Source organism: Phacochoerus africanus, chromosome 9, assembly GCF_016906955.1.
Source record: "Phacochoerus africanus isolate WHEZ1 chromosome 9, ROS_Pafr_v1, whole genome shotgun sequence".
In the NCBI taxonomy this organism is placed as follows: domain Eukaryota; kingdom Metazoa; phylum Chordata; class Mammalia; order Artiodactyla; family Suidae; genus Phacochoerus; species Phacochoerus africanus.
In genome coordinates this window covers 112,256,485-112,270,546 of record NC_062552.1, presented here as the reverse complement: position 1 = coordinate 112,270,546, position 14,062 = coordinate 112,256,485, and positions in this window count along the sequence as shown.

Genomic DNA, 14,062 nt, shown 5'->3' with positions numbered 1-14,062 from the left:
AAACTATGTTCCTGAGCAAAGGGCTTGCATAGAAGCCAATACTTTGGCACCACCTTTTGAGAAAAGAATGAGCTTTATTGTGAGGTCTCTAGGCAAGGAGACAGGAGACGGGACTCAAATCCATCTCTCTTATCTGGGATTCTGGGTGAAATTTAAGGAGTTGGGAGAATTTCAAACCTGGAAGCTGACTGAAAGCTGAAACCTGGATTTTCCTTATGGAAGGACTTGCCACTTCCTAAAAGCCTCCTATGGCAGCATTTCTGTTCTTTGTGTTCTGTAGACTGAAGATTCTTGGTTCATAGGTCGTTCTTGTGGGTATGGGTTGCTGTCTTGCACACATGCAGTGCTGCATCTGTAAAATAACTCCATGTTTGATTCATCAACAACCCATTATAAGGAAGCAAAACCAGTTGAAGCTGGCCAATGCTTTGTGTGCTGTTTTACAGAGAGTTCTATGATGCAGTGGTGGGGGAACTGGATGGGGCTCTCAGGAAAAGTCTGGAGTGTTGACATGGGAGCTAAGGAGTAGAGCATGTGAACAGGATGAGGGGTGAAGGTGGAGGGAGGCTTTCCAGGCAGAGGAAATAGCAAGCGCAAGGAAATTGAGGCATGGCGTCCCTTGAAAATTTTTAATGAAGAAAAAGAGTTGAAAAGTCTTCAGGGTAGGGAGCAAGGGAATGAAGAGCAGGAGATGAGGTCTCAGAGGTGGGCAGGGGTCCAGGGATGGGTGGCCACAACCAGGGCCAGCTTCGTGTGGTTTAATGCTCTGCTATTGCTTACTTAGCATTTCTGAGCCTTGGTTTCCTTAGCTCTAAAATGCAGATAAGAAGACCCCATGAATGGGTCTGTGCTAAAGATCATTTTCAAAGATATTGTACATGCCTTGAGCAGAGTCCTTCATATTTTTCATGCATTCAATAAGTAGTAAGGTGGTGCTTGGAAACCTACCCTGTAAGATATGAAGTTCTATATGGATATGATTTATCTTAGGGCTTTTGAGATGGGGCAACAATCTTTAGGTCTCCATAGAGAAATTCTTGCTTTAAAGGCTCTCGGGAGAGAGAGAGAGAGAGCGAGAGAGAGCGCATATGGCTGATATATCCCATAGTCCTTCAGGGAAACATTTGGCAAATTATCATTTTACGTTCTGCTGTGAAAAAGGAGAAATATAGGCTAGATGGTAAATCTGACAGAGTTGCATCAGTTCAGTAACTACTCAGAGACTTCATTTATGGGGTTATGGTAGGCGAGAGAGTGGATCCGGTATTAGCTCAGAGAACTTTGTTGTTGGCTGTATCCTGTTTCATATTTAATTCGGTGCCTTCATGGGAAACATATCAGGCACAATCACCAAATACTGCTACTGTTAGAAGGAAGAGCTAAAACTTTAGGTAGCATGAGTCAAGAGTATTTGGATAGGCGTTCCCGTCATGGCGCAGTGGTTAATGAATCCGACTAGGAACCATGAGGTTGCAGGTTCGGTTCCTGCCCTTGCTCAGTGGGTTAAGGATCCAGCGTTGCTGTGAGCTGTGGTATAGATTGCAGACACGGCTTGGATCTGGTGATTCTGTGGCTCTGGTGTAGGCTGGCAGCTACAGCTCCGATTCGACCCCTAGCCCAGGAACCTCCATATGCCTTGGGAGTGGCCCAAGAAATGGCAAAAAGACCAAAAAAAAAAAAAAAAAAGAAAAAAAGTATTTGGATAGATTGCCATCATGAACCAAATCTAATAGGATGGAATTTAATATGGATAAAGTTAATTAGAAGTAAAGTCACAGGCAGAGACTCCTAGGCTTACAAGGGGATCCTGTGACAAAAGGCTAAGGTTCAGAATCACTTGTGAGTCATTTATGAAGCATATATTTTTGCCTCACAGCTCTTTAGCACCAGTCATCAAGCTGGTGCTGCGAGGAACATGAAGGTGCTGGTTCACAGAATTCAGTAGTGAACATGGCAGATAAAACAGAACACACTGTGTTACATGATGGAGAAGGCCAGGCAGTGCCGATGTCAACTGAATACAAACTTTATTCATTCTTTTGTGTGAATATGAGGCCGTAGACTTATTACACAGACCCATTGAATATGGAAATTTATACTTAATTCTTAGAATATTTCAGGGTACCCCAGAAAAGGTGCTATGGGTAATAAAAATTAAAAAAATATCTGTCGCATCAGGAACGAATGGAAGGATTGAGGGGTTTCCCATTGACACTGTTATTGTCATTAATGATCTCTTGTTATGTTCAAACCAAACCAAACCAGGAAGAACCTCCGAGTCAGCTAATGTTGTACATTTAGCCTGGAAAAAGCACTTGGGAAATGCTCAACTGCTATCTTTAAATATTTAACAGACTTTTATGTGGAAAATAAAATTAGACTTTCTCCATGTTGAACTTTATTTAGAATTAAGACAAATGAGGGGAAGTTAGAGGAAGATGGATTTTGGCTCAGTGAACAGAAATACTTTCTGCTGAGAGTTGATCTTCCTATCATAAGAATTATCCTTTTTTGGCCTGAATGACCATTTCTCAAGCATGATGCTAAACTGAAGACTGAACCATACAGCATCTAGGTTCTTTCCTGTGCTAAGACTCCACAAGGTTGTTGGGGAATTTGATTCATTTCTACAGTTATTTGACCCCTTCTCTGGGGCACCCACTTCACTAGGCCCTCCAGAAATTAGGCAAGCACTCAAAAATTTTTGACTTCACCAAACATACTTCACTTGACCAAAATATTTCACCAAGAAAATTGTCCTAACCAATTAGATCTGAATTACAATTTTGAATGAGTTAAGGACTCTAGTTTCAGAAATGAATGGCAAAAATAATAGGCCTGAGAAATGCTGAGATTTAACATTCTTAAAAAAATGCACAGACATTTAACTTGACCAGTGATGGAGGTAGGTCTCGAGTTATCTGTGGAAAGGAGAAGTGTAATAAAATAAAAGAAAAAATTAGATTTTAAAATGTGTATTTCTATACACATTTTTTGGCCATATCAAAGGGATATGGAAGGGGTGGGGCTTGTGGATGTGGTTTGGGAGACCTTGTCTTTCAGAAGAACCCAGTACTTTCTGCACCCTCACCCCTGTCTGAATGGTTCTTTACACCTAGAACCTGGCATCCTGGCCTCAGCTAAATGGAATGAAAACAAGTGAAGTGAGGGGCTGGTGTGGTCTCGGTGGGGGCTGGTATGAAAGTTGTAGCCAAGAAGGCTCTCTGTGAGGAAATGGCTGGGTGCTCCAACACGTGCCTTTGCAAGTGTGCCTATGAAACATGCAAAGGAAAGAGCGCAGTAGGCTATGGCAGAAGCTAAGACACACACAGAGGAAGGCAGAGAACAGAAGGCAGGAGGTCGCAGGAGTAATGGCATGGAGAGGGTCGGAGCAGAGGAGAACCAGTAGAACCAGGTAGGAGTAGATGAGGCAGAGATAGACTTTAGGTCATGGCCATGATGCCAGAGAGCTAGGCACCTAAGCCGTGGGCACCCAGACGACAAGAAACAACATACACCTGAGGATGCAACTAAGTATCGACTTCTATGCTGAATATAAAACTGCAGAAATATCAGAGGAGGGAAAGGTCATGGCAGTCTTGGCAGTAAAGGAAGAGGTGAGTGGAGTTCCCTGGTGGTTCATAGGGTTAAGGATCCAGTGTTATTACTGTTGTGGTTCAGGTTACTGCTGTGGCATGGCTTCCATCCCTGGTCTGGAAATGTCCACATGCCAGTCCAAAAAAAAACATGAGAGGTAAGATTTGAGCTGGGCATGGATAGAACTTGAATTGCCAAGGATGCTGTAGGTGGGAAATAGGAATGAGAAGGCTTGCGTGTGAGGATGCAAAGGTCAACACTACTGAAACATTATACTTGGGAAAAATAGAAATCTACCTGTACCAAGCGAAGGCAGGGAAAATGAAATTCCCAGAATCCACTGCCCTCTTTAAAAAGAGTCAGAATGGCCGCAGTGTGGTCCTTCCACATTTAACACTCTCCTCCAGAGAAGATGAAGCTTCCACTGGGGTGGGCAGGGTAGGGAGCATCCCCAGCCAGTCCCTCCTGTGTGCCCTCTCCATCCTCAAGGTCTTTCTCCACAGTCGGCCTGATCTCCAAGCTTTTCCATTCACCTCCACTGTGACAGGGTGAAAGGCTCCTTCTGATGGTTTAATACTCTCTGCCGACAAAAGTGTAAATTGTGAGGGTGATTTGGGGACTGTGGACAGCTGACCACAGGACCAGGGTAGAGGACTTTTAATCATTTTCTATAAATAACTGAACTTTCTCCAACTGGTAATGATTTTCTGTCTCTCTCGGCAAAGCCTGAACTTGAACTAAGAAGCAAATTGTTCTGACTCCTTCCCTAGGTCCTCTGACTAAAAACAAAATGGGGTCAATAATCACTGTGGGATGGTTCAAGGGAAAAAGCCTTCCCCCCCCCCCTTACCACTGATAAGTTCTAAATAAATTTGATTCCTGGACTTTAAATTAGGGATTCATCAGAGCTCCCTGGGAACAGGTGTAAACAGAGTTCCAGACTTTTTGCTCCCTGCTGAGGGTGGGAGAAAAATGTTTCTGCATTTTTTCTGAATAGAAAATTTTATCCAAGTGTCAAAACGAGGGGGTGCCGTCTCAACAAATGCACGACACACAAAGCAAGGCCTGGGCTGTTAAAATCCTATTAACTGGCTCACAAATTTCCCATTTTCACACACACACACACACACAAAACAACAACAACAAAACAACCTGCTGAGTTTGCCTGTTGGTTTATTATTCACACATGGAGAGACACTCCTTGCAGGATATTGTAAACACAATTTGGGTCAGCCAATCAGAGGGAGGGTTTCCAATGAAGTGATAAGCACCAGGAGGTTGAGAGGGGTTCAGAGTTGGAAGATGAAAGCTGAGTTGTTACTGTGAGTTGCCATGTGTAAAACAACCAAAGAGATAAGGTGGGCTACAAACATCAGCCCAAACCCATGCATAGCTGGAAGCTGAGCTCTAGAAATACTGCTTCGAGAGAGAGAGAGAGCCAAGAGCCAGAGCTGATGACAAGGCCTTGGGGCACAGGGTGGAGGTGAAATTTGAGACCTAAGAGCACTTCTCAGCATCTGTAGGAAATCACACTGCACCCTCTGAGATGATGAGCCTAATCTTTAGAGTTGCCTTCCTCTTCTTTTTTTTTTTTTAAATTCAGTGAATTTTATTATATTTATAGTTGTATAGTCATCTTCTTTTGCAGTGAATTTTCTAGAACATTTCAGTCATAAGGTTGTATGATGAGTGAATCAGCCCTTGTACTGAAATCACTCTTCCTTCCAGAATGCTGAGCCCAGGGAAGAATTCTGGTGTGGGGGGGGTGGTCACAGCAGATAAAGCAGCTTATTGTAAAATGCAGTAGTTCCTCTGTGGTGTTGGATCAATGGCGTTCATTGGGATTTATTGATGGGCTAAGGCCATCGACTAAGGAGAGGTGGGCTTTCCTCTTCTGCTTAGAGAACTGGGAGAGGATTTGGTAAGGTACCGTTCCAGCCCTAACTCCCCCTCTGGAGGCCTGTGAGTTTGGCTAGGGAGCTGCCTTTGTGCTGTGAGGCTGTAGAGGATGGAATGGTGACAATAATGGTAGTTTGAGGCCTTTAGTTGGAGAGCTGCCACCTGAGCCCCATTTGCTTCCTGCCACAAGGGAAAGGGATACTAATATCATTGGCAAGCTTTGTAGATGCTCTAGGACCTGGCCCAGGTCCTCTCTTTAGAGGAGGATGCTTGTCACCCCAACTGCCGGGAGTGCTAATCACGGACAGATCACAGCTGTGTCCCTCCCAGGAATTTTTCCTGGCTTGAGGGAGCTACCTTTCCCAAAGTCATGCCTCTTCCTCAGGCATAGTCTTTATCCAAAGCTTATTTTATTTTATTTTTTTATGGTGGCATCTATGGCATATGGAAATTCCTGGGCCAGGGATTGAATCCAAGGCACAGCTGTGACCTACACCACAACCCTGGGTCCTTTAAAACACTGGGCCAGGCTGGAGATAGAATTTGCACCACTGCAACAACCTGAGCCATGGCAGACAGATTCTTAACCCATTGCACCATGGTGGGAAGTCCTATTCAATGACTTTTGATGTCAGGATACAGAGATCCAGGCTTTTCACCTCAATTCAGGAAAACCCTGAAGACCCTTCTCAGCCGCAGAGCTCCTGGGTAGATGGATGGAGGCCTTCGTGCACCCTCATGGCTGTTCACATTCTCTCTTTGCCATCTTTGTTTTTCACTGCCACTCCCCCAGCACACCCAAGGGGTGATCCTGAAATACCCTTCAATAAAATTCCTGCTTACATAAATCTCTGCTTCAGAGTTTATTTCTGAGAGGACCAACCTCATAGAGTGAGAGTCTCGGATACTGATTATGACTTTTTTTTTTATGTCTTTTTGTCTTTTCTAGGGTTGCACCCATGGCATATGAAGGTTCCCAGGCTAGGGGTCTAATCAGAGCTTTAGCCTCCAGCCTAAGCCAGAGCCACAGCAACTTGGGATCTGAGCCACATTTGCTACCTACACCATGGCTCATGGAAACACCGGATCCTTATCCCACTGAACAAGGCCACGGATTGAACCCACAACCTCATAGTTCCTAGTTGAATTCGTTAACCACTGAACCACGACGGGAACTCCTGATTATGGCTTCTTTATTATAGATCTGGGTCATTGGTTTTAGGTAATTTATTTAATTTGAACTTATAACTAATATTACAAGAGGTCTTGGCATGGTTTATCACTAAGGGTTCCTAGGTTGTAAAAGGCTTAGCCATACTCTGATATAATTTCAAGAACCAACATGTAGGGAGAAGATAGATTTTGTTTGGACTTGAAAACTTGCTTGAACTTTTAAAATCACACCTGTCACCTATGTGTCAGGTTTTGGGGTTGAGTATAACTGCTTGTTTACTGACTGTTACATCATCTTTACAAAGCCATTTTTTTCCCTTAGTTGCTCTAACTGCTACAGAGCAGCTGAAATAATCCTTTCAACCATTCTCTCTGAGCATTGGGGAGTTCTAATCCCACCCTCTCTGTATTATGCTTTATCCCCTCCCTCCATAGAAAAGGTGGGACAATTTATTTTGTTTCCTCTCTTACTGAAATAGTTCTACACTGCGACTGCATTGTTGTTTCCAGGGAGACAGTGAAAAGCAAAAGTGAATTCAAAGAACTCTAAGGAAAGGGGTTGATAAATTACATGAGGGGCCTCTTTCAGAAAAAGGCAGAAATACCTCTGAGGTATATTGGGGATAAACAGAGGATTTTAACAAGGCTGTACTGAATATTCAGAGGTCTTTATAAAAGCTGAAATGTATTTCTTTAATGATTATAATGATGGGTTAATATTTACTAACAGGGAACCTATTATTTCTCATTAGTTGGAAAAAAATTACTAGATATCTAGGTGCAAGAAATAAATTATAGATGATATGTTTTCTTACCATCTCTCTTTGAGTACAGTTGAAAGTGACCCATCTTTCCCAGTACCCATCCATCAGTTTAATACCTCTTGTCATTTACCGTAGGTGACTATTCTGTTCTCCTCGGTTCCTTTTAGTTCCTTTAATGTTGCAGAATTTTTGGACTTTTGGGAAGAGATCAAAGCTAGTAATTATTATCAAACACTTTTGTGTTCTTTTGTATTTAAATCGGAATAGGGGGATTATGTGGTACTGTGGGATACGGTCCAGAATTACTGCTGAAAAAGCATTTTGAGAGATTGCAGGTGTGCAGATCAGCATGTGAGTGGACCAAGAGAAAAAGTGATAGACTAAGGTGAAATTTGAAGTCTAGACTAATAGGAAATGGAAAGTGAAGATGAAAGGGCAAGAAGTTTTCCATCCTCTGTGTCATTCAAGTCAAAAAGATGAGGACCAGGCAAACTTTTCAGCTGCTCAAATACCTGCTGTTCCTAACCACAGCAAAACAAAACCCCCAATATTGAATCGCTTAATAGTGATACGAAAGGCAAAAGAAATAATTTATGTATCCTATTTTGGTATGTATGTAGATAAATAATAGATACTGTGTATCCCACCAACTGCCCAGGGCCAAGCAACTGAGGGACTCCTACATTCCAGGAACAACAATGTGGACAGTGGCCACTAGAGGGCAGCAGAAAGCTGCTTTTCCATAGGAAGCTCCTGATGGAGGGACCACAATTCACCAAGGTTAACTCCTCTATCCACTCTACCCCGTGGTGAGAGAGGCTCTGTTTTTGTCTGGGAAAGATATTCCAGTCAAGACTCAGCACTCAGACTGCACTCTCCAGGACTACCATTCAGGGAGTTTTAGCTGTGAAACCTGTCTGAACTCAGTGTCCCCATCAGTAAAACAGGGGTTAAAACAACAAACAAACAACAAAACAAAAACAAAAACCCCTCAGAATTATGAGCTATAAGCAAAAAGAGACTGCCATTCAGTAGTCACTCAATAAACATGGCCATTACAAAACTAGTGATTGTCATTCTATATGACTGGGCTCTTTCAGAGAGTTTGCAGTTAGGATTTCTTTCAATACCTGGTCCAAGACAGATTTTATAGTCAATCATGGGACTATTTCCTTCTGAGCTCAGGAGAGGTCCACAGTGGGCTTCTCCATGGTACTTCAGCTGCAGGCAGTCACTCCAGACAGCATTTCACAGAGAAGGAGATCCGGCTGCCAAAGACGAGTCAGTTAATGGTTGATCTGAGGTGAGAAGGAATTAAAGTCTTAAAGAACCAGCTTCCTAAATGTGATGTGATATTTCTTCCTGAAAATGGGGAGGCTGGTTTGAAATCACACAAGTAAAAGTAGGTTTCATGAAATTTAAACCTAACCATCACTTTACCCGGGAAAGCATATGTGATTTAAAAGTTTCAGGGTCCTTCAATTCCCCAAATATCTGCTCTCAAGGAAGTTAATGTTACTGTAATACACAGAATTCCAAACTGGCTCTTCGTTTGAATGTTCCTGTAAGATAAGGGCTTACTGATTTCCTGATATAGCCACAGTATTTTGCCAGATTCCTTGGGAGATTAGACACTATGGAGGAAGCAGCCCAGAATCCAGCATCTCAACAGGTGTAGCAGTGAGGCAAATCCAAGATGCTTTTCTGTACCTATTGCATCCTGCTGGATTTTTCGGCACAGAAAGGTAGCTGGAAGATGTAATTCTCTAACATCTTCCAAATAATGAGTCATAGGGTTAAGACTTGAGTCATGAAGCCAGAACCATCTTTCTTTCATCCACACTCTGAGGCATGTCATAAATATCACCAACTATTGACTTTTCACTACCTGTTTTCTCTTTTTCTCTGGTTAATGAGGCATCCAACTCAGCTTAATGGACACAGTTACTCACTCATCATGAGGAGAGACAAATAAACAAAAATGATCTATACTAAAAGCGTAATGTGGGGAAAATAAATTGGGGTTTTGGTGGAATTAAGCTAAATGTAAGTCAATGGTGGGATGTGGCACAATCTGAGATTACTAATGCACAGCTTCTGGAAGGAGGGATGTGTTAGACCAGTGACCCTCAATATTTTCACAGTTCTTTGTAAGCTCTGAAACTCTCTCAGAAGTAGTTATGTGCATATACGGATGAGTGGACTATCACGTAGGAAATGCTCTCCCCTTACCGCCATATGCTCTCAATATGTGATCTCATATTCCACACTTGCTATGTACCGAGCCCTGTCTATGCTCATGAAAAAGTAATTACTTCCCTGTTCTCTCCACCCATCCAAGAGAAAGGCAGGTGAGTGGCTTCATACAGGAGAATGACTCTCACCACCTTAACTCCAAGGTTGTGCCTGACCCAGCAGGTGGCGACCACCGCTGAGATTTCGTGACTCCTGATATGGTCAGCTCTGCACATCAAGCTTCCTTTCCACTCAAGGTCAAGAGAGGAGAGAATACAATCCAGAAACTGTAAACTATTACTTTGTAACAAGTAGACCCAGAAAGCAGGGTGGTTCCATTACAATTTCTTGGTTAATGAGATGCATGTGAAAATGCATGTCTGCTATTTGCCTTGAAATGAATCGAAAACTAAAATGGACGAATGGATAGATGGGAATAAATCAGAGATAAATAATAAATGGATGTAATAAAATATTATTTGTCAAATCTAAGTGGCGGGCACTGTAAAAATTATTCATTTTTTTCTATTTGAAAATTTTCGTATTAAAATTAAAATAATGAAATTTCATTTAAAAGGTGAAATAATTTGGAATTCACTCATCACGTTTGGTCCTGAGGGCAACAGATAACTGAACTGCAGTTATGTCAGGCAATGAAACTTAACTCACAATCACCAGGGCAGATTGTAATTTTTATTGATCTTTTTGAGACCTGTCTCACTTTATTTCCTCAGTTTTGTCTGCCCCTCACTCATTAGAGAATCAAGTTTTACAGAACTCCAGTTTCTCCTCACTTAGGTGCCAAGGTGGTGATGGTGGTGGTGGGAAGTAATGTGGGTGGAGGGCCTTTGCTGTTTCAAGCTCCTGGAGGGCACAATGCTGTGGAAACATGATCAGAAGCTCATGGGTGCACCTGGTAAAACAAAAGTTATAGTTCCATTTGTTTCTTTTTTTTTTTTTAAGGGCTGCACCGGAAGCATATGGAAGTTCCCAGGCTAGGGGTCACATCGGAGCTACAGTCACCAGCCTACACCACAAGCGCAGCAATGCAGGATCCAAACCACGTCTACAACCTACATGACAGTTCATGGCAATGCGGGAGCCCCGACCCACCGAGCGAGGCCAGGGATCGAACCCAAAACCTCCAAGGCTACTAGCTGGATTCTGGATTCGTTTCCACTGCACCACAACAGGAACTCCTGAAATCACTCATTCTTAATCAAGAGAAGTAACACCAACCACTGGCACATTTAAATAATTTTCGGTCCCTTGCTGGTCCCCTTGACATATCACCTTACACTACACCTGTGCTTAGGTTACCTTGTAAACAGGTGGTTGGATCTTTTGCATTTCGTTGTGTTTCTAGGCAGATGTGAGTATGATTCTGTTCTCCTTGCCCTGAAGCCCATGATCTTCATGTGTCATTCTGATTGTATTTAATAACATAAATAATAAATTAAATAGTGTAAAATATAGTCCTTTGTTATTGAGAGAGTAAATAGGTCTATTTTTCCTTTACTGCATGACATAATTTTAAACATTTCATTTGTCCTTATTTTTTTATTTATTTATTTTTTTGTCTTTTTGCCATTTCTAGGGCTGCTCCCACAGCATATGGAGGTTCCCAGGCTAGGGGTCAAATAGGAGCTGTAGCCACCGGCCTACACCAGGGCCACAGCAACACGGGATCCGAGCCACGTCTGCCACCTACACCACAGCTCACGGCAACGCCAGATCCTTAACCCACTGAGCAAGGCCAGGGATCGAACCCACCACCTCATGGTTCCTAGTTGGATTCGTTAACCACTGAGCCACGACGGGAACTCCCTCCTTTGTCCTTTTTTAAGAAATAAATTTAAACATTAAGAAAAGTCAAAATGATAAAACAAAGTTTCCGTCTGTCCTTTGCCTGCATTCCGTAATGTTGACAAGCTATGTAACCTTAGCATAGGAAAAAAAAAAAAAAAACACTGTTAAAATGCTATTAACCTATCTACAGACCTTACTGGTATTTTGCCCGTTTTTCTAAAAATGCCTCCTTGCTGATCCAGGATCCTACACTGCATTTTCTAGAATCTATGACTTTTTCTCAGTTGTTTTTTCCTTTTATGACCTTGAGACTTTGAAAAAGGACATACCAGTTATTCTCCAGTGTTTCAGCGAATGAATGTATTCGTTCATTGTTGCCTCTTGATAATTGAGGTTATGTATTTGGGGCAAGAACACGCAGAAGTGATGTGCCCTTCTCAGTGTACGATGTCAGGGTGGACACGATGTCGTGTCTTGTTAGTGGTGATGACTTATTACTCTATCAGTTGGTTTTCATGGCCTCTGCCAGATTTCTCCTCTCGAGTTACTTGATTTCTCTTTGAAATTAGTAAGTAATTTATGGGAGGGGGTTAATTGGGGACCATGCAAAGATCCTATTTCTTATCACACTCTCACCCACTAATTTTATTGATTCTTGGCTATAATATCATTGCTGTATTTGCCTAAGGGAGATTTTCTGTCTCCCTCACACTTTCTACATTCGCTAGTTGGAATTCTATTGCAGGGCATTTATTTGTTCATCTACTTCTTTACCTGAGTCTAGGCTCACGGGTATTTATTTTTATTCTCTGGGTGATAATCCATTACCACCATGATTTAATCTGGATGCTCAGGTCCTCCTGGTTGACCCTCAGGTCTTTTTGGTACACGCTCTTCATCATTTTTTGAGCATTTCCTTACGTTCTGGCACCACAAAATGTTCTGTGTTCATCATTATTTGCTTGCCCTAACCCTGGTATCAACCAATTTCACAAGGAGCTCTCATTCCTTTATTTAAGAATGGCATTTAGAAAGTATAATCTGGGGAGTTCCCATCGTGGCGCAGTGGTTAACGAATCCGACTAGGAACCATAAGGTTGCGGGTTCGGTCCCTGGCCTTGCTCAGTGGGTTAACGATCCGGCGTTGCCGTGAGCTGTGGTGTAGGTCGCAGACTCGGCTCGGATCCCGCCTTGTTGTGGCTCTGGCGTAGGCTGGTGGCTACAGCTCCGATTCGACCCCTAGCCTGGGAACCTCCATATGCCACGGGAATGGCCCAAGAAATGGCAAAAAGACAAAAAAAAAAAAAAAAAGAAAGTATAATCTGGATCCTGGGTTTGATCATTGCTATCAGGTGCCATAATTTCTAGGTTCTTTCAGTAGGCACTGGTAGAAAATATAACATCAGCACATCTGTATTTATATCCTGGGTATCTATCTATCTATCTATCTATCTATCTATCTATCTATCTATCTATCTATCCATCCATCCATCCATCCATCCACCCACCCACCCACCCATCCATCCATCCATCCATCCATCCATCCATCCATCCATCCATCTATCTATCTATCTATCTATCTATCCATCCATCCATCCATCCATCCATCCATCTATCTATCTATCTATCCATCTATTTCTCTATCATCTATCTTCATCATCATCACTATTATGATCTCTCTCTCTCTAAATCTGAGTTCAAACCGATACTTCTGATTTTAATCAACTCCATAAGCTTTGTTCTAGTCTTTCCCCTTTATTTGTAACTCTTTTCTCTGATAGTGGAAAAGCAGATTCACCCTCTGCCCCCACCTAGTTTTATAAAAAATCAGATTCCGATACTCACAATATATTTACTTATTTGCTCAGTCCTGGTATAGGAATAAGGTATTTCTATAATTGCTAACCCAATCCCCTGTGAAAAACTTACTAACATACAGTCTTTATGTATGGTGCTGTTTGTCTTTAGGCTTACAATATGCAGTCAAATACTATTTTTCAAAGTCACTTAGCTGAGTGCCTTCCTCCCCTAGATCCTTCATTGGGGGGCGAGTTAGTTATGTTACTCATTTGCAGCACATGCAGGTTCATTTGTTGCTATTCCATTTTGGTTCTTCTACATTCTGAATGGTTTTAAATTTTTGTTTATTTATTGGTTATGTGAAACATAACCATGGTTTTAAGGCTATTAGCTATTGAAAAAGTAAACCAAAGAAATGTTTACCTCATCTCCAATCGCCCACTTTTCTAATGCATTCCCACCCACACTCTGTTGGCACTCAACTTGTTAGTTTGGAGGCTATTCTTCTTCTTATATGTACTTCTCCAGAGAGGCCTGGATACATTTATATTTTTATATGCTTTGTTACTAGAAAAGCAATCTACTACAGATAGAAGAATCATCTCTTCCTATCCGTGGTGGACTGGTTCCAGGACCCCCTCTTCCCCATAGACCCCCCAGATCCATGGATACTCAAGTCCCTTATAGAAAAGGGCACAGTATTTGCTTATAACCTACATACATCCTCCTGTACACTTTATATCTCTAGATTCCTTATAATACCTAATACAATGTAAATGCTATGG